Raw genomic sequence first — 19,034 nt, forward strand, 5'->3', positions numbered from 1 at the left:
GGTGCCCTAGTGGTGGAAGACACAGAGAAGGCAGAGTTCCTGAATGCCGCCTTTTCTTCGGTCTTCACTGCTAAAGCTGTCCCTCACGAATCCCATACTCTGAAGGCAAAGGAGAAGGTCTGGAGAGAGGAAAATTTTCCCTCAGTTGAGGAGGACCGGGTCAGAGACCACTTGGCCAAGCTGGACATTCATAAGTCCATGGGCCTTGACGGGATGCACCCGCGAGTGCTGAGAGAGCTGGCAGATGTTATTGCTGGACCACTCTCCATCATCTTTGAAAGGTCATGGAGAACAGGAGAGGTGCCTGAGGACTGGAGGAAGGCTGACATCACTCCGATCTTCAAAAAAGGCAAGAAGGAGGACCCAGGGAACTAAAGACCAGTTAGTCTCACCTCTGTCCCTGGGAAAGTAATGGAGCGACTCATCTCCAAACACGTTGAGGAACAGGAAGTTATTGGAAGTGGTCAACATGGATTTACCAAGGGTAAATCATGCTTGGCCAATCTGATAGCTTTCTATGATGTTATAACTGGTTGGCTGGATGAGGGGAGAGTCGTAGATGTCACCTACCTTGACTTTAGCAAGGCTTTTGACACTGTCTCCCATGACATCCTCATTAGGAAGCTGAGGAAGTATGGGCTAGATGAGGTGACAGCGAGGTGGATCGAGAGTTGGCTGCGGGACAGAACTCAGAGGGTTGTGATCAGCAGCACAGAGTCTAGTTGGAGGCCTGTAACCAGTGGTGTCCCCCAGGGGTCAATACTGGGTCCAATTTTGTTTAATATATTCATTAATGACCCGGATGAGGGGACAGAGTGTATCCTCAGCAAGTTTGCTGATGATACCAAACTGGGTGGAGTGGCTGACACCCCAGAGGGCTGTGCTGCCATCCAGCGTGACCTGGACAGGCTGGAGAGCTGGGCAGAGAAGAACCTAATGAGGTTCAACAAAAGCAAGTGCAAGGTCCTGCACCTGGGGAGGAAGAATGTAAAGCACCAGTATCGGTTAGGGGCGGACCTGCTGGGAAGCAGCTCGGAGGAGAAGGATCTGGGGCTCATGGTAGACAGTAAATTATCCATGGCCCAGCAATGTGCCCTTGTTGCCAAAAAGGCCAATGGAATCCTGGGCTGCATAGGGAAGAGTGTGGCCAGTAGGTCGAGGGAGGTCATTCTCCCCTTCTACTCTGCACTGGTGAGGCCACAACTGCAATACTTTGTCCAGTTTTGGGCTCCCCAGCTCAAGAGGGACAGGGAACTGCTGGAGCGAGTCCAGCGAAGGGCAACTAAGATGATGAAGGGATTGGAGCATCTGCCTTATGAGGAAAGGCTGAGAGCGCTGGGACTCTTTAGCCTGGAGAAGAGAAGGCTGAGGGGAGGCCTTATTATGGCATATGAGTATCTAAAGGGTGGGTTGAAGGAGGATGGAGCCAGGCTCTTTTCAATGGTTCCCAGTGACAGGATGAGGGGCAATGGGCACAAGTTAGAACACAGGAAGTTCTGTTCAAATACATGGAAACACTTCTTTACGGTGAGGGTGACAGAGCACTGGCCCAGGCTGCCCAGGGAGGTTGTGGAGTCCCCTTCTCTGGAGATTTTCAAGACCCACCTGGATGCAGTCCTGAGTCCTGTGCTCTGGGCAATCCTGCTTTAGCAGGGGAGTTGGTCTTGATGATCTCTAGAGGTCCCTTCCAACTCTTAAAACTCCGTGATTCTGTGATTCCATAGCGGAAATTGCTAAAATAGCATTAACTGCACGAGAGTCCAGGAGATCGGGCATCTCAGACTGAGTTCGTGGTTAAGGAAAGTTCAGAGTTACGAGATTGCCCTGATCCAACAAAATCTAACGCAGATGCTTCAAAACTTAAGCGACAGCCTCACTCTGATTTGCCAGGATGTTATGAATCACCTACGAAGAAGTCTAATACTGCAAGTTTCACAGGGGAAGGTACTATTTTAGCAGACTTTAATGAAGATGTCCCTTTTTGATATGATCCAGTTGAAAAATGGAGGCAAATAACGCAAAAGGCACTGGACAGTGGAGATACAGCATGTGGAAATGCAATAGCGTGTCCCGTCTTACGACGAACGGATCAGCCTAATGAGCACTCGCCTTTTCCTTATGGAGTAATTAAAGACTTGAGACAAACTCTTATGCAAAATGGGTTAAGTGCACCACATACTCAAAGTTTGCTACAAGGAATATTTGGGGGGAATGAGTTAACACCCTATGATATTTGGCAAATTACACGTTTAATACTTACTCCTACGCAAATGGTATTATTTGAGTCAATGTGGAAATCTGCTTGCCAAGTGGCAGCCCTTGCAAGCAGCGAATGCTGCTGCGAAAGAGTCTTTGTTAACGCAGCTTGTTGTGGGAAATGCTAATTATGAATGTCAGTGTATTTTGCGTTCATTACAAAATCCAACGATAGTGCAAGTGATTGAGGCACGTCAAAGAATCGGTTCTAACTCTCACAACATAGAGATGTTGGCAACAACTTTTGCTGCAGTGGTGAAAGTACGAGGAAGTTGGTTTTTGTGTGGGCCGGCTATAGCCCAGCGATTACTTTGGTCTTTCACAAGTGTGTCGCGTGAATCTGTCAGGTCATTCAGAATCTGTGCATAAAAGCATTCAAATGTTAAAGGAGGGGGTCAGAAAGTTGCAAGTAGACAATGAATGGAATTGGTTGAACGATTTGTTATCTGGTTGGGGAATTACAGGATGGATAGCTGCAATTATTAAGACAGGATTAATGATATTGATCATAATTTTTTTTATAGCATTAATTGTTCCATGTTTATACTCTTGTCTGCAAAGGGCCCTGCAGAAGATGATAAACTCGGCGTTTCTAATTGAAAAACAAAAAAGGGGGAGATGTGGGGACTGAGGCAAAAGAAGGGTTAAGTGGGGTAGAACTAATCGGGAGGAATAAGCAGCTGCAGCACTGTTCTGGCAGACCACGAAGTTGTGTGAAGCTCCTCCCGAGATAAGGAGGTGCTGCTCACAGGGAAGAGAGATTCCCTTTTCGGTGGGAACGTGATCTTTTGGAGTACGCGATGGTGTAAACAAGCAAAGTAGGCAATTACTGCCTTGGTAGAAAAGTATGTAAAGAGCACGCTTGCTTAATACAGCGGATGTCGGTTTCGATCCTGCATATCGCAGTCCGCGCGTTCCCACCGCCACACGCCCCCTCCCCCGCGGGCCGCCCCCCGGCCCCGGCAGCGCCCCGCTCCGCCCGCCCGCCCCCGCCCTGGGCAGGAGCTCCCCGAGCCCGCGCCGCCCCGCCGGAGCGCAGCGGGACGAGCAGCTGCAGCGCCCGGTGCCGCGGGGCCGGTTCCTGCGCGCCGTCACCCGCGGCGGGAGGAGCCGCACCGCGCCCGCGGGCACCGGCGGGGCTCGGCTCCGCTCGGATGGGGTCGGATGGGGTCGGCGGGGGTCGGATCTGTTCGGCCCATCCATCCCCCAGTGGTGGGAGGGGAGAAGGGAACCCCCCCTCTTTGCCAGCGCCGCCTCCTCCCCACAGTGTCCCCCAGAGAAGGCTCTGAACTCGGGACAATGCCAACGCGGGGGGGGACTGCAGTCTCTGCCCTCCGGCACCCACTCCGAGGGGATCTTCCGCTCTCTGACCATCTCCTGCTCCCTCTGCGGGGAGTTCCTGCTCTGGATGGATCCAGCCGGTTATGGAGGTACCGAGGGAAGTTGGACTCTCGCGTCCGCTACGGGGAGGTCAGAGCTGGGAAGCGCTCCGTACCCCGGCAGCAGCGGGGGGGGTCGAGCTGAGCAGGGAGGTGTTGGCCGGGCAGGAGGAACTGCTGCGCCGTCCCTGTCTCCCTCCAGAAGGACAGCGGCAAGAGAGGAGTGTGGGAGGAGGAGGTGGCGGGGGCAGAAGAGGAGGGGGAAGGGGAGCCGAACGCGGAGGAGCTGCGGGAGAAGAGCTGGACCATGGGGCTGTCCTGCCCCCCGCTGCCGGGCACGGGGGTCTGGGGGCACCGAGGGCTGGAGCTGTGCTCCGCAGGGCTGTGCTGGCCCCCAGGTGCGGTTTTAATGTTGAATTTCTGTAAATGACTGGCTTGTAGAAGGCAGGTGTAGATTTGGGGAGGGGGGAAGCAGGAGCTGTGGCCGTGGGGGGGTGCATGCAGCTGAGGGGGTGGAGCTGTGACCTTGCTGGGCAGGAAGGACCACGGACCTGTCCGTGTCTGATCCCTGCAGCCCCCCCGGCTGTCCCCCTGCAGCTCTAGGGGAAGGGGCTGCCAGCGTCGGACAGGCGGCTCCTGCTCCTGCCCCCCTCCGGGGGAAAAGGGTCCCCGGGGCTGCGGGCAGAGCCCCTCCTGTGCTCCCCGGGGGCTCTCGGGACAACGCCAAGGTGCCGTCAGGGGCGACCTCCTCTTGCAGTAGCAGCGGGGGGGGGCAATGCCGCCCGAACCAAGGTGCCTGCCTGTGTCAGGTTCTGCAGGCAGCCTGTGGGCAGGGACGGTGCCCGGAGGGGGCTGGGGGGACCCCGCGCTCTTCCCACATGCCTGCAGCAGGGCAAGCAGCCCCAGGACCCTCCAGCTCCCCACGAGCGCTGGGGGATGTGCCTGTCCCCACCATGGCCCCGCTGGGGGGAAACAACATCCAGAGAGACATTGCAACATGGCAAAATGCATAGCAAGAGTCGTAGCTGAGAGGTTCCTGAATGGTGACCCTGGGGCAGCTCTACCTTGGAAGTGGCAGAGAGCAGAGCCATCTGGAGCCATAGAGCAGCGGCTTTGGCAACCAGATAAGGACAGTTGACCAAAACAATACAGTGATTAAAAAGGAGTCAACGACTCCCAGAGGATTCTGAAGGACTATCCGAGAGACTATAATGCGCATACCGGGGTGGGTAGTAGCCTATGGTAATGAGTTCCCGGAAAAGTAACGAACATGTTAAGCATTTCCCCAAAACCTTGTGAATGTGTATATATAGCATGTCTGTAAGCTGTATAACTAACCCTTTAGGGTGTGCAAGTTTGGAGGAGCGATCCCCCTTGCACCCAGCGCTGCAATAGACATAGCTGCTTTATAACTCTGCGTGAGTTGTGGAGTTTGTTTCTGCACCTCAGCACTGCAGGGCTCAAGGATGGGGACATCCCCCCCCCCTCCCCCGTCCCCTCCCTTCTGCCCGCAGGGAGCAGCCCCAGGCAGGGATGCTGAGCACGGGGGTTTCTTGACAGGCCTGGGGCTGGCAGCGGTGACACTTGGCTGTAGGACATGTCCCACCCAGGCAGGGGTGCAACTCCTTCTGGGGGCAGCATGTCACTCAGAGCTGGGGGGGACTTGGATGGTCTCGGGCAGAGCGAGTGTTACCCCAGCCTGCCACCATGGCCCTTTGCAGCTCCGGCGGTACCCGGGCAGGGACGGGATGGGCTGGCCTGAGGCTGGAGCACCCCAGGGTGATGCCCCCCCCACCACAGAGCATCCTCAGACCAATGGGTGCTGTGGAGATGGTGGGGCAGGGCTGGATAAAGGATGTGGGGCAGCGGGGCCAGGGCAGGGCCAGGGCCATCACCTGTAGCTGTAGCCAAGGGGAAGCCGAAGTCCTTTTGGGGTTGAGGTGGTGGTGGAAGGAGTAGTGAGGGCGGCACTCACTGTCGGACAGGTCCAGGTTGCAGTTCCAGCCGATGGTCACACTGATCACCCAGTCCTGCAGCAGGGACCAGCAGACCTCGCACAGTGCCAGCACACTGCGCGCACAGCATCCCAACGTGCACGGCACCACCATGGTCACAGCATCTCCAGGGGCACGGCATCCCCATGGGTACAGCACCTATGTCCCTGCAGGCGTAGAATCTCCACAGACATGGCAATCCCCCAGGCACAGCACCCCAGTGGGCATGGGAACCCCCACGGGCATGGCATCCCTGCGGGCACAGCATGTCCACGGCTATGGCATCCCTGGGGGCATGCAGCATCCCCCCAACCCACGCTGCTCCCGCCCGGCCACGAGCACAGCCCCATCCTCGCCCTCCCCAGCAGGACGGGGCTGGGTTGCCACAGGCGTTGGGCCACAGGCCCTTGCCAGGGCCGCCGTTGGCACTGCCTGCTGGCCCAAGAGTGCCCGGGAAGGGGCTTCCCAGAGGAGCTGGCCGGGCAGCAAGGAGCAGGTCCCAAAGGACGGGAAGACGCTGGGGACGGGCAGGGGGGCAGAGAGCGGGGGAAGGATGGAACAGCGTCGAGTGCCTCTCCTGGGGGGGACTTGTCTGCTCCCGCAGGTGCAGAGGGCAGGGAGGGCCCTGCGGGGACGCTGCGCTGCTCGGCCACCCGCCCCCCATCCCCGGCAGAGGCGGGAGGGAGTCCCGGGGAGGCGGCACTGCCTCGCTCCGGCCGCGCCTGCCGCCTGCTCCCCCCGCCCGGCTCGGCCCGGCTCTGCCCGCACGGCTGGCTGGATCGGCTCGGCTGGGCTCGGCTCGAGTGGGCTGCGACCCTGCGGGCCCGGGCCGGGCCGTGCGGCGGGAGCCCCGGCGGAGCGGCGGGGCAGGTGTGGGCGCGGAGGGGGCCGGGGGTCCCGGTGGGTGCGTGCGGGGGCTGCGGGCAGGGGGCGTGTGGGCCTCGCTCCGCGGAGGCTGCGGAGGCCGCGGCGGGGCCCGAGGGCAGAAGCGCGGGGCCGGCGGGCCCGTGAGCGGGTCCCCGCGGGAGCGGGCAGCGGCGCAGCCGTCGGGCGTCCCCCGGGCGCGGCCCCGCCCCTGCCCGCTGCTGCCGGGGGTCTGGCGGGGCGGCCGTCGGCGGGCAGCGGGGGTGCGGAGAGGGGCCGGGCTGCGGCCGCTGGCTGCGCTCCCCCCGGTGCCGGCGGGGACGGGGACGGGGACGGGGACGGGGACGGGCCCGGGGAGAGGCGGGCTGGCGGCGGGGCAGAGGGGGCACAGGGGCTCCCCCGGGGCACAGGGTCGGGCCCGGGCCGGTGGAGACGCTCTCGGGCTGCGGCCGGGACAGACGAGGCCCAGCCGGCGGCTCTGGCAGAGGAGACGGAGGCTCCGCTTCGATTGCCCGCTCCGTCCTGAGGCAGCATGGCGCCTGCAGCCTGTGCAAGCAGGCCGTGCCCGGCCCAGGGCAGAAGACCCCCGGGGGGCTCGTGCAGGGAGGTCCCGGAGGTGCCCCTGCCAAGCTGGCACAGGGAGGAGAGGCGGAGGGATGGAGGGCACCGCTGGACTCCCGCTCCTGCCAGGACAGGGAACCGCTGGCCACAACTGGCCCCGAGGAGCCCTGGCGAGGGGCCGTGCTCGGGGCTGCAGAGGAAGGCGAAAGACCCCCGGGGGCCCGTGCCAGTGTGCCCCGGGGAAAAATTCCTTCCTGACCCCAAAAGTGGCGATGGGCTGTTCCCCGAGGACTCGAGCAAGACCTTTTGCGTGGCCTCCTGGGCAGCCGTGGCTGCAGGGGACACCAGCACTGCCCAACCCCTCCTCTGCTTCCACTGGGGGCACCTCAGGGCCATCCCACAATGGAAAACTGACATGGTTTTCTCTACCAAAACACTCTTTTTCTATGAAAATATATCCTCCAGGGTCCACACAAGACTCCTCCGAGGCAACTCCTGCAGGCTCTTGATCACAGCTTTAGGGACCTGAGATCCCAGGAAGCAACCCCAGACTCGTCCAGGGAAGATACGCGAGATGATTTTTCTCCTTGGACAATGCTCCATCCTCTGGGATGCACCCGAGACTTATCCCAGCTATGTCCCAGGTATGGCCCTGAGTCTTTTTTTCCAGTGTTTTGGTGACCTGTGATCCCGGGTAGCAACCCCAGACTCCTCCAGGGAAGATACCCGAGATGATTTTTCTCTCTTGACAGTGGTCCATCCTACGGGATCTACCCAGAAGTCCTCCCAGGCATCTCCCGCACAGTTTTCTCCAATGCTTTAGGGCCCTGTGATCCCGGGTAGCAACCCCAGACTCCTCCAGGGAAGATACCCAACATGAATTTTCTCCTTGGGCAATGCTCCATCCTCTGGAATTCACCGGAGTTTCCTCACAGGTATGTCCCTGAGACATTTTTACGGTGGTTTAGGGTCCTGTCATCCGAGGTAGCAACCCCAGACTCCTCCACGGAAGATACCCAAGATGATATTTCTCTCTTGACAGTGGTCCATCCTGCGGGATCTACCCAGAACTCTTACCAGGCATCTCCCGCAGAGTTTTCTCCAAAGCTTTAGGGCCCTGTGATCCCGGGTAACAACCCAGACTCCTCCAGGGAAGATACCCGAGATGATTTTTGTCCTTGGGCAATGCTCCATCCTCTGGGATGCACCTGAGATTCCTCCCAGGCATCTCCCGCAGATATTTTTCCTGTGGTTTGGGGCCCTGTCATCCTGGGTAGGAACCCCAGACTCCTCCAGGGAAGGTACCCAAGAGGATTTTTCTCCTTGGGCAATGCTCCATCCTCTGGAATTCACCGGAGGTTCCTCACAGGTATGTCCCTCAGTCTTTTTTCTGGTGGTTTAGGGTCCTGTCATCCCAGGTAGCAACCCCAGACTGCTCCAGGGAAGATACCTGAGATGATTTTCCTCCTTTGGCAGTGCTCCATCCTCTGGGATGCACCTGAGATTCCTCCCAGTCGTCTCCCGCAGACATTTTTCCTGTGGTTTGGGGCCCTATAATCCTGGATAGCAAGACCAGACTTCTCCAGGGAAGATATCCGAGATGATTTTTCTCCTTGGACAATTCTCCATCCTGCTGGATGCACCCGAGACTCCTCCCAGCTCTGTTTCTGAGTGTTTTCTTCCTGGGGTTTAGGGCCCTGTGATCCCAGGTAGCAACCCCGGACTCCTCCAGGGAAGATACCCAAGATGATTTTTCTCCTTTGACAATGCTCCATCCTGTGGTATGCACCCGAGACTGCTCGCAGGTATGTCACCGAGTCTTATTTCCTGTGGTTTGGGGCCCTGTGATCCCGGGTAGCAACCCCAGACTCCTCCAGGGAAGATACCCGAGATGATTTTTCTCTTTAGAAAATGCTCCATCCTCTGGGATGCAGCCGAGACTTATCCCAGCTATGTCCCCGAGTCTTTATTCCGGTGATTTAGGGTCCTGTCATCTCGGGTAGCAACCCCAGACTGCTCCAGGGAAGATACCCAAGATGATTTTCCTCCTTCGGCAATGCTGCATCGTCTGGGATGCATCCGAGACATATCGCAGCTATGTCCCTGAGACATTTTTCGGGTGGTTTAGGGTCCTGTCATCCCAGGTAGCAACCCCAGACTACTCCAGGGAAGACACCCGAGATGATTTTTCTCTCTTGACAGTGGTCCATCCTGCGGGACCTACCCAGAACTCCCAGGCATCTCCCTCAGAGTTTTCTCCAATACTTTAGGGCCCTGTGATCCCAGGTGGCAACCCCAGACTCCTCCAGGGAAGATACCCAAGATGATTTTTCTCCTTGGGCAATGCTCCATCCTCTGGGATGCACCCGAGACTCCTCCCAGCTCTGTTTCTGAGTGTTTTCTTCCTGGGGTTTAGGGCCCTGTGATCCCAGGTAGCAACCCCGGACTCCTGCAGGGAAGATAACCAAGATGATTTTTCTCCTTGGGCAATGCTCCATCCTGCGGGATGCACCCGAGACTCTTCGCAGGTATGTCACCGAGTCTTATTTCCGGTGGTTTAGGGTCCTGTGATCCCGGGTAGCAACCCCAGACTCCTCCATGGAAGGTACCCAAGATGATTTTTCTCCTTGGATAATGCTCCATCGTCTGGGATGCATCCGAGACTTATCGCAGCTATGTCCCTGAGACATTTTTCCGGTGGTTTAGATACCTGTCATCCCAGGTAGCAAGCCCAGACTCCTCCAGGGAAGATAACCAAGATGATTTTTCTCCTTGGACAATGCTCCATCCTGCGGGATGCACCCGAGACTCCTCGCGCGTATGTCCCTCAGTCTTTTTTCTGGTGGTTTAGGGCCCTGTGATCCCAGGTGGAAACACCAGACTCCTCCAGGGAAGATACCCGAGGTGATTTTTCTCCTTGGACAATGCTGCATCGTCTGGGATTCACCGGAGACTCCTCGCAGGTATGTCCCTGAGTCTTTTTTCCTGTGGTTTAGGGTCCTGTCATCCCGGGTAGCAACCCCAGACTCCTCCAGGGAAGATACCCAAGATGATATTTCTCTCTTGACTGTGGTCCATCCTGCGGGATCTACCCAGAACTCTTCCCAGGCGTCTCCCACAGAGGTTTCTCCAATGCTTTAGGGCCCTGTGATCCCGGGTAGCAACCCCAGACTCCTCCAGGGAAGATACCCGAGATGAATTTTCTCCTTAGAAAATGTTCCATCCTCTGGGATGCACCTGAGATTCTTCCCAGGCATCTCCCGCAGACTTTTCTCCAGTGGTTTGGGGCCCTGTAATCCTGGGTAGCAACCCCAGACTCCTCCAGGGAAGATACCCGAGATGATTTTTCTCCTTGGACAATGCTCCATCCTCTGGGATGCACCTGAGATTTCTCCCAGGCATCTCCCGCAGATATTTTTCCTGTGGTTTGGGGCACTGTAATCCTGGGTAGCAACCCCAGACTCCTCCAGGGAAGATACCCGAGATGATTTTCCTCCTTTGGCAGTGCTCCATCCTCTGGGATGCACCTGAGATTCCTCCCAGTCGTCTCCCGCAGACATTTTTCCTGTGGTTTGGGGCCCTATAATCCTGGATAGCAAGACCAGACTTCTCCAGGGAAGATATCCGAGATGATTTTTCTCCTTGGACAATTCTCCATCCTGCTGGATGCACCCGAGACTCCTCCCAGCTCTGTTTCTGAGTGTTTTCTTCCTGGGGTTTAGGGCCATGTGATCCCAGGTAGCAACCCCGGACTTCTCCAGGGAAGATACCCAAGATGATTTTTCTCCTTTGACAATGCTCCATCCTGCGGGATGCACCCGAGACTGCTCGCAGGTATGTCACCGAGTCTTATTTCCGGTGGTTTAGGGTCCTGTCATACCGGATAGCAACCCCAGACTCCTCCAGTGAAGATACCCGAGATGATTTTTCTCTTTAGAAAATGCTCCATCCTCTGGGATGCATCCGAGACTTATCCCAGCTATGTCCCTGAGTCTTTATTCCGGTGATTTAGGGTCCTGTCATCCTGGGTAGCAACCTCAGACTCCTCCAGGGAAGATACCCAAGATGATATTTCTCTCTTGACAGTGGTTCATCCTGCGGGATCTACCCAGAACTCTTCCCAGGAGTCTCCCCCAGAGGTTTCTCCAATGCTTTAGGGCCCTGTGATCCCGGGTAGCAAGCCCAGACTCCTCCAGGGAAGATACCCGAGATGAATTTTCTCCTTAGAAAATGTTCCATCCTCTGGGATGCATCTGAGATTCTTCCCAGGCGTTTCCCGCAGACATTTCTCCAGTGGTTTGGGGCCCTGTTATCCCAGGTAACAACCCCAGACTCCTCCAGGGAAGATACCTGAGATGATTTTTCTCTTTAGAATATGCTCCATCCTCTGGGATGTACCCCTGACTCCTCCCAGGTGTCTCCCGCAGACTTTTCTCTAGTGGTTTAGGTATCTGAAATCCCAGGTAGCAACCCCAGACTCCTCCAGGGAAGATACCCGAGATGATTATGCTCTTTAGAAAATGCTCCATCCTCTGGGATGCATCCGAGACTTATCCCAGCTTTGTCCCTGATTCTTTATTCCAGTGATTTAGGGTCCTCTCATCTCGGGTAGCAACCCCAGACTCCTCCAGGGAAGATACCCGAGGTGATTTTTCTGCTTGGACAATGCTGCATCGTCTGGGATTCACCGGAGACTCCTCTTAGGTATGTCCCTGAGTCCTTTTTCCGGTGGTTTAGGGTCCTGTCATCCCGGGTAGCAACCCCAGACTCCTCCAGGGAAGATACCCAAGATGATATTTCTCTCTTGACAGTGGTCCATCCTGCGGGATCTACCCAGAACTCTTCCCAGGCATCTCCCGCAGAGGTTTCTCCAATGCTTTAGGGCCCTGTGATCCCGGGTAGCAAGCCCAGACTCCTCCAGGGAAGATACCCGAGATGAATTTTCTCTTTAGAAAATGTTCCATCCTCTGGGATGCATCCGAGATTCTTCCCAGGCATCTCCCGCAGACTTTTCTCCATTGGTTTGGGGCCCTGTTATCCCAGGTAGCAACCCCAGACTCCTCCAGGGAAAATAGTCGAGATGATTTTTCTCCTTGGGCAATGCTCCTTCCTCTGGGATGTATCTGAGATTCTTCCCAGGCGTCTCCCTGAGACATTTTTCCTGTGGTTTGGGGCCCTGTAATCCCTGGTAGCAACCCCAGACTCCTCCAGGGAAGATACCCAAGATGATTTTCGTCCTTGGGCAATGCTCCATCCTGCGGGATGCACCCGAGACTCCTCCCAGCTCTGTTCCTGAGTGTTTTCTTCCTGGGGTTTAGGGCCCTGTGATCCCAGGTAGCAACCCCAGACTCCTCCAGGGACGGTACCCGAGATGATTTTTCTCCTTGGAATATTGTCCATCTTGCGGGATGCACCTTACACTCCTCCTAGGCATCTCCCACACAGTTTATCCTTTGGTTTATGACTCTGTAATCCTGGGTACCAATCCCAGACTCCTGCAGGGAAGATACCTGAGATGATTTTTCTCATTGGACAATGTTCCATCCTCTGGGTTTCACCCGAGGCTCCTTCCAGGCTTCTGGTGTTGTCTTTTGTCATGTATTTTAGGGTCCTCAGATCCCTGGTAGGACCTCCAGACTCTCCGAAGGGAGATAACTGTGATGGTTTTTTCTCATTGGGAAATGTTTTTTCTCTTTTAGGCAAAGCTTTTTACCCTGCGACAAACCCATGACTCCTCCCAGGGATCTCCCACAGACTTTTGAACTCTAGTTGAGGGACCTGATATCACAGGTAGCTACCAAGACTCCTCCAAGGAAGCTTCCTTCTGTTTTGCCAATAGGTCTCTGTTCCTGGATCCATCCAACCCTCCCATTAGCGTTAGGTTAGGGTGTGAGTTCTGTATGAGAATCCCACAGCTCCAGGGACACCTGGCTGGAAAAGATATGTTGAGGAGGGAACGGTATTGCACCAACATCGCTTCCTTGACACTGTGATGGTGTGCTCCCCCTCCCCGCCTTCCAACCTGACCTTTATCTCCCGTGACCCTGCCCAAGCACTAACACCTGTGGTGGTCACAATGGGCACGTGTACATGTGATGGCTGCCCCCGGCTCGATGTGGTTTCGGGGAAACACATAACACCACAGTAGCCAAGGGCTAACTTGAGCAGTGCTGGTACTGTGGCCAATATGCAGATATGACTATAGGTCAATCATCTCACCCACATCAATAGTGAACAGCCCAAGAGCCCTTTGAGCTCCCCTGCACGCCAGGATCTCCCCATGAGCGGGGACGCCTCTCAAGGTTACTCCTCGAGCTTCACAGATTCTTTGCCGCAACAGATCCTCGGTCAGTGACTAATAGCACGCGAAACTGTGAAATCTTAGCTAAGTGATAGAAAGGATCGATTGCACATATATAATCCCTTAGACATAAACCGTTGACCCAGTCTGGGACCAGGATTGGATCCAGCCGCACCCAGACTCCTCTCTGAGAAGGAGGTTAGAAAGCAAGGGGCTCCTTTCCGAACCTCAGCCCAACAGGAGGGTCTCCCTGGCAGTTCTGCCTGACCCTGTCCTCCATGCAGGAAATAACCAAGTGTACCTTGCCATCGAATCCTGCTACAGCACTGTCGCATTTACTCTCAAACTTTGTTAAATCCCTGTTTTGTATCAATAAACGTGTCGCTGCTTCTCTCTACGAGTGAAGTGCATCACTCCATCCGCAACAGACACCTCTCTCCTCTGGGCCACCCGTGCTGCTGGGGACCTCAGCCTCAGCCCACGCTGCCATTAGCTGCCTGTCAAAGCGCTGCTACGGGATGGTGAAGGCAGGAACAGCTTTCCATCCTTGCTCCTTTTGTGTAGGAGCAGTCGCTGGATGTTTTCCATTTTGGAGCGGGGCTCTGGCGAGTGTGGGAGAGAGTGTTGGGAGCGTTACGGTGCAAGGAAAGCGCAGAGCCCCAGTGTTGGTCGGGCTGTGAAAGTGCTGCCGAGGGATAGTGAGGGCAAGCAGTCTAATATGACCGAATTGAATGAAACAATCCAGGAATTCTTTACTTACAGAATCTCACTTGGCTACAGCCCACGCTAAGGGGCTGTAACAGTAACTCACCAGCAGGAGTGAGGGAGAATAGCGGCGCGGTTGGGGGTTTGCGGTGTTAAGATGTCGAGCAGGAGGAGTGTCGGGGACCCGGAGTATTTAACCAGACACATCCCTCAGAATCCCAGATACCAACATATAAAAACCCGCCTTGATACTGGAAACAGTTTGACAAAATACACCGAGAGGTTGGAAGAGATCAAAAGAAATTACAGGTATAAAAAGGATGAGCTGTTTAAAAGACTGAAAGTGACTACTTTTGCCCAGTTGGTCATCCAGGTTGCCTCTCTATCTGATGAAACCTTAGAAGTGACAAATGAGGAGATCCACAAGCTGGAAGATGGTGATTCTGTTGCTCCAGATGCTGAAGTCACAGCAGGGACAAATGGGAAAGGAAGCCCTGATGTGACACCTAGTCCAATCCTGTTTATAAACAACACAGGAGCTGGGGAATCCTATCGGTCCACGCTGCAGAGTGTGATAAGTGGCATTGGTGAACTGGATATAGAAAAGGACACTCCTTTCTGTTACACAATGTAAAATTCTGTTGTACAGGAGAAGTTTATTTGTTTGCTTGCTTTAAGAACTAAAGGTGGTTTCAAACCCTAAAAATGCAAGGTAACCAAAGTACAGAAGGAGATACCCGAGCTAAACAAAAGACATCTCTCTGGTCTGTGCTATCGCCTAGCAGCCAACTACTCCCCTCGATAAATATCACCGTCAGGAGGAGCCCAATTTGACCTCTCCCTGAATGGCAGCTGCACTGCACGCCAGGCGACTCTCCCCGTGGGCAGGGGCGACTCTCAAGGTTAGAGATTCCTTACCTGAGACTGAGAGCCTTCCTCACCCACGGCGGAGAGATGCCTTAGCTGCGGCAGATCCTCAGTAAGTGACTGAGAGCGTGCTGAATTAGTACTAATGAGACATTACTAATCCATGCAGCTACTCAATATTATTGCAAACATTGTATAGATAATTCCGTTAGACATAAGCTGTTCTCCAAGTGTGAGACCGGGGCTCCTTAAGGAGTTTAGAAGGCAAGGGGATCCACTCTGAACCTCGTGACTCAATGGGAGGGTCTTCCTTACTCTTTGCGTCTCCAGTCTCTGTGTGAATCAGCCTAACCTGCTTCTAACTCAGTTTTCCTTTGTATGTTTTTTCCAAGCGGTAGTTAATCATAGAACGGTCTGGGTCGTCTTCAATTGGATCTGGTTGCTCAGAGCCCCATCCAACCTGACCTGGAATGTTTCCAGGTATGGGCCATCTCCCACCTCTTTGGGCAACCTGGGCCAGTGTCTCCCCACCCTCATCATCAAAAAACATAATCTTCCCAGATGCCCCATCCCTGCTTATTGCAGGGGGTTGGACTCAACAACCTCTAAAGGTCCCTTCCAACCCAAATGATTCTATGATACTGTGATTTCACTGATGTTTCCCTGTTGGCTTCTGTTCCGTCAGAAGCCCCTGGCTCATCTCCATAAGACTGCGAGTCTGCTGCACCCAGCACGTCTCAGACCAACAGGCTGAGGGTCCTCGCTGGCGCCCCGTCCCCCTGACCTTAGCATGTTCCCGCAGCTTGTCACGGGCAAGCCTGATCCTATCCCTGACCCCTTCAAGTCTAGTTTAAAGCTCTGCCAATGAACCCCACTGGCTCCTGAGCAAAGACCCTCTTCCCCCTTTCAGAAAGCTCAATCCCATCTGACCCCAGCAGGCCTGGCACCATGGAGGCCACCCTATTTGTGCAAAAAAACGAAAATTGTGGTGGTGACAGCAGCCACGGAGCCATGTATTAAGAGACCAGGTCCGCCTGTTCCTTCCAGTGTCGCTGCACATAACTGGAAGGAGAGAGGAAAAATAGCCGGCGCTCCAGATTCCCTTACCACCCATCCCAAGGCCCTGAAGTCTCTCCGGATCGCCCTCGGACTATGCATTGTGGCTTCGTGGCCACCCACAGGGAAGAGCAGCGCTGGGCAATAGTCCGAGGGCCGTACCAGGCCGGGAAGTTTCCTAGTGACGTCCTTAACCCGGGCCCAGGGGGGCAGCAGACTTCCCCAAGAGGAGGGTCTGCCCGGTGAGTCAGGGGTATGTGATAGAGACAATAACACATTGTGCACTGATTGACTAGCAGTGATTCATAACCTAAAGGACAGGCCTGATAAAAAGCAAGAAGTCTTGAGATTGCCAAGGACAGCTCCTGATAACGAATAAGAGTATGCCTTGAAAAGCGGCTGAAACCAACCCTGCGGTCTGGACAAAGACCAAAGAAGAACTGAGTCTGCGCAAGGACGAAGAGTTACTTGCGGTGATGAAGAGGAATCATCAGCCTTCGTGGTCACGACCCTCAGCGACCACCACCAGGAGGCATTGCGCAAGCGCAGTTGGGAGGAGTTTATGGAAATGACTTCTTAGAGCTAATTTTAATACGAAGTGGGGACAGGTTATGCATATGTATAGGCGTATTGGGAAATCTTATGATTATGTAATTAAGAACTATATATATTTGAGAAGGCCGCTGCATTGGGCACGCACGATTGTGGTGGGGCGACCCCCCCGTGCTGCCCAGCGCTGAATAAATATACCCACTTTACAACCTTCCCGGTTGTGGAGTCTCTGGAGTTTCGTTTCCGCATGTCACCGGCAGATCCGGTCCTCCGTTCCCGTCCCCGTCTCCGGGAGGGCAGAGCGCGGCTCCAGCGGCCCCTCTCTCTCTCGCTCACGCTCCCGGCTGCTCCTCAGCCTTTCTCCATCCTCCCGCGGCTCTGCCGCCAGGCCGAGCGCACCGTCCCCCTGCTCCCCCCTCACGCTGCGCTGCTCTCCGCCGCGGAGCGGGCCGGCCCCGGAGCGGCTCCCTCGGCCACCGGCCGCTCCCTCCGCTGCGGCGCGTTTGAGCCTCCCGCCGTTGCCCGGGCAACGCCCAGGTCTCGCCAGCGGCTGTGGCGAGAGGTACCGGCTGCCGCTCGGCCCCGCTCGGCAACACTCGGCCCCGCTCGGATCGGCTCGTCATCTCGCGGCCCCTCTCGGCCGGTCAGGGCCGTCCCCGAGCGCGGCGGCGGGGCCGGGCTGGCGCAGGGCGGGCAGAGGAGCGGCGGGCGGAGGGGCCGAGCCGCCCCGGGAGGCGGCCGCGGGGCGCTCCCCTCCTGCGCTGCCCCGAGGTCCCGGCCGGTCCGGGGCAGCCGCTCGGTGTCCCTCGGGTCCCCGCTGTCCGGGCGTCGGGGCAGCCCCGGGGCTGGGCTGGGGCCGCTCCGTCCCGGCGGCCATCCCCCTTTGGCGGGGCAGCCGGCGGGGGGCACGGCCGGACCCTCCTGCCTGCCCCGGGCCCCGCCGCACGGGCTCTGTGCCGCACACACCGTCCCGTCCGTACCCGCCCTCTCCCCCGCTGGGAGGGCGGTGGGGCCACCGCGGGGCGGGCAGAGCCCTGCGGGGCTGCGCCCGGGAGTCACCGAGCGCCGCAGGTTGCCCGATGCGGAGCGAAAGGAGCCCGAGGGGCCGCCCAGAGCAGCCCCCGCAGCGCAGCGCAGCGCAGCGGCACAGGCGGCGGCAGGAGGGGCAGCCCCCGGCCGGGGGAGCCCCCGTCGGGGCGGGTAAGTAGCACAGCCACGTCTGCGCAAGAGGAGCAACGCAGAAGCCTTTTCCCGCCCCGACTGCTCCCGCCAGCGAGCTCGGGGCCGGTGGCACTGACGGCGGCAGCCAGGAGCATCGGGCCCCGAGTCACCGGTGCCGACAGCACAGGCGCCGCTGGAGGCGTCCGCCTCTTCCCGCCCCGACGGGATGCCGAGGGCAAGAGCGGGAAGAGGCCCCCAGACGCAGCCCCGCTGCCTTGCTGCGGCTCCTCTGCTTCCAGTACCTTTCCCTTTCCTTCCACAAGGCCGCCGTATCTTCACCAATCTTGACCTTTTCCTGCTGGGAAGCAGAGGCCCGGCTCATACTAGAAACCTCTGCTGCTTCTTGGAGGGAATGAGTGTTTTCTGCCGGGGTAAGACTGATTAAAGACTGATTAAAATAACACCAAGTTCCAAGTTGCTGCTTCTTTTATTAGAATCCCATAGAACAGTTTTTCAAAGGCACATTCCCGCTTTGTGATTAAACGAATTCAAGTTTGATTTGGCTTACACTACCCAGGGCTAATAATATCCTATTCTGGACACTGACAAAGGCTCTATCAAGGTAAAGTGTTGTATCTTACTTTCTCTGGCATGAAATACAACAAATCTGATCTGCAGGAGTGTTATTAAAATGGGTTTGCTAGGATACGCATGCTGCTCCTAGGCAAGCAAGAGATGCGGAAGAATAACAGCAAGTGGAATAACAGAAAATGCCCACGCTTCATCTTATTTCTTTGATATTTTTAATATAATGCACAGAATCCTGATTGTATATAGAGCTGCAAATTGGTCAGCTTGAACAGTACAAATAGACTTACCATTTTTCATCATTTTTATTTTAAGTCCATTGCATTTCCTGGCTCAGAAAATGCTATCCCTGTACTGGAATGGTTTTGCTGCAAATATTATGGGTAGATATAAATTCCTAAGGAAAAGAATATCTTTTCTGATTTTCTTCTAATTAAGTGGAAATTATTTTTGTGAACTTGATATTCTTTCTCAAAATCTACATTTTGTACTTAGTAAAGAGAATTCTGATTCAGGAAATTGATAGCAAAAGAACGTCTACAAGCCAAAAAAAGGTAATCTTAGCATTGCTAAATCCTCCAAAACTGATGCCATGAGGAGCGATACAGGCCTGCCTATTATTCAGCATGTTTAACGAGTTTCACAGGTGGGGTCCTGAACTCACTCACTTCAGCCCAGGTATTACTGATTGTGTGTTTCCCTCAGCTGTAAATATCTTAAAAGGTATTGGAAGAAAGAAGGTTTCTGCCT

The sequence above is a fragment of the Vanellus vanellus genome (assembly GCF_965231255.1).
Source record: "Vanellus vanellus genome assembly, contig: HAP1_SCAFFOLD_59, whole genome shotgun sequence".
NCBI lineage: Eukaryota > Metazoa > Chordata > Aves > Charadriiformes > Charadriidae > Vanellus > Vanellus vanellus.